The following is a 2,740-nucleotide window of genomic DNA, read 5'->3' as shown; positions in this document are numbered from 1 at the left end:
CGCGCGGCGCGGCGGACCCCATCGCCCCTCGCCCCTCTCCGCTCCAGTTTTATCGAGCCGCTCACAACGCAAGCCCCGCCTGAGCCAATCAGAGCCCTCCGCGCTCGCTGACGTCACCATTAGTGGGATATGTCAATCGCTTGAGATGTAGCTTTCTCGTTGGGCTCTTAGGCTCCTGCAACATGATATGCCCGCTCATCACTCCGGTGAGGTTAATCCTTCGTCTTGTCGGAACTCACGATGGTGAGGGATTCTCTCCTTTTATTCCGGCTGTAACACGACGTTTCCTTTTGGAAGCATCAAGGATTATACTCGAAAAAGCTTCGTTAATCGGTTCACGATCGGTGAATCTGCGTAGGGTAATAAATACATTTTGGTGCACTGCTGTCCATGTAATACAAAATGGAACCGCTTTTGATTTGCTCGACGTGATTGTGAGATTAAAAAAATAAGCCTTCAATTTTATGAACATGTCAAAGTAATTTAACCCGAAATCGGACGCATTTTCCCAAACGAAGTCAATGTGCTATGGATTTTCGGAGTTGATGAACTTTGTTTTCCTCTCGACGTCGTTAAAATCTTATAATGAATTGAATGCACCGTTTGAACAAATAAAAAGAGGGTAATTTACTCTGCGAATTCAGTGCCAGACCCTCGGCTAATATTAAGTTTTCATTCAACTTGAATAATGCATCTTTTGGTCATAAAAAGCTGATTTGACGTAAAAATTCGTTCTGTCTCTTGAATGTGTGGTTCATTCATTAGAGGAAAAATAAATGAAATAATTCACGTGAGATGAAAAATGCGCCTCGATCGTACTATGAGAAACTTTTAAAAAAAAGTTTTGATTGTTTTCGTGGAATTTTCATGGGCAAATTCTAGGTAGGTCACTTTTTGAAGGTGATCTAGAGGCTGCACCGTCGATTGAAGCAGAGACACCTTTTGTAAATAATGTCTCGGCTGTGTAAACGATCATCCAATGCGAATTTCTTGAAGTTCCAAGTTCAGAAAATTGCCTCCGCTAGCAAGAGGACAATTCCGAACATCGGATAAAATTTTCAGGATCCTTGGCAGTCTGTGCTCATGTGATACAAAAACAGACGATGCGCGCTTATAAAAATAATTTTGCGAGACAATAAAGCGTGTTTTCTGAGATACAGTTTTCATTTTTTAACACAACGTGACAAGAATTGCTATCTTGAAAAGTGAGCCTCCTCTCTCAATGCTCGCTATTCTTATGAACGATTACGTTATCAGCACTTATTTTGTTAGTGACACAGTGACCGTCAAAAAGTCTGCGCACAAAAATATCCAAGTCTTGATGCAGAACCTTTTAATTCATACCAACTTTTCATTTCCTACATAGCATAATCAGTGCAACTAGTTTAGAGATCGCACGCCTAATAGGTTTACGCACTTTCAACTGCGACAAAAGATCGTCTGACTGCACTTTTACACGTAAAGTAAATGCAAGAATCAACATGGCGGATCTTCTGTTGGAGTCTAAAAGAGCGTGAAATTATTTGGCGTAGACTCTACCCAAGCTGTAAAAACTGGGTCTTCCTGCGTAGTAAAATGACACGACGAAGTCAAACATTGGCTCCTCTGTCTTCAAAGTCGTAATTCGTGATTATAAATCCGATGAACGCGAGAATAAAATTTTGGAATTGAACCATCAGTAGTTGATTTTCATGAGGTTTTATTCGACAAGTTTCATCGTTCTCTCAAAATTAACGATTGAAAAGTTAAGTTTCAGGGTCAAGGGTTTCAAAATATCCGCAACTTGCAGTGTACCGATGCCCCTTCAATTCGGCTGTATAGGCCAGAATCCTACTCAGGAGTTAAAATAGTTGCTTGCTCAAGAAATACGCTAAATCTATGATAATACAGCGCAACTTATCGCCCAATTGCTACGTAAACTTTTGGAATAGTATACCTACATTAAATGCTCTGTAATTGCTAAAATGTTTCCATACCTTGCATACGATTACTTTAGTTTCAAAATGAATTTAAAAACTTCTGATGTTCTCAGACTTATATCAAAATGGATACAGTCAAAATCTTCTAATACACAGTTGAAAAATCATTTTGATTAATTCTGGGGAGATGAATCATTCACCCACAGATATAGCCGATTAGCGTCTCATTAAGTAAGAACCAATTTAATCTGAGAGCACCTTAAAAGCCATGGAGTATCCTCTCACCGTGAAAATTTTGAGAGGTAAGTGCGAGAGATCCAATTATGCCTACTGTACATTTTTTGGCCCTGGTCTCTACATTTCAGATATCAATTTAAGGAATGCTGCCTACAAATTCTGTAAACATTTGACCAGCAACGTGTGAGTTGAAGGTATCATAATGCGATGATAAATCTGAGCTGTAATAGAAAAATGTAATGCAGTGTCTCAAAAAAATTTACATTTCATAAATTCCTTACACCACCGATGAAAATCATGAAGCATTTTGCATCACGGGGAATAACTGAGTATTCAATGGTCGCAAGATTTTATTTCGACCTTAAGACAATTTCGCAAGGCAGAGTCACAATCATTGAGCTCTCTTCCGGAAATGGGAGTGAGTCGCTCGGAGTGATGCGCCTTCAATTCGAATGTATAGGCCAGAATCCTACTCAGGAGTTAAAATAGTTGCCTGCCCAAGAACTATGCTAAATCTATGAATATGACGCGGTGACTTCCTCCTTTCCTTACAACCAGATTAGTTTCTGTAATTTACTTAATTT

This window comes from Bemisia tabaci, chromosome 6 (assembly GCF_918797505.1).
Source record: "Bemisia tabaci chromosome 6, PGI_BMITA_v3".
NCBI lineage: Eukaryota > Metazoa > Arthropoda > Insecta > Hemiptera > Aleyrodidae > Bemisia > Bemisia tabaci.
This window is presented reverse-complemented; position numbering follows the sequence as displayed.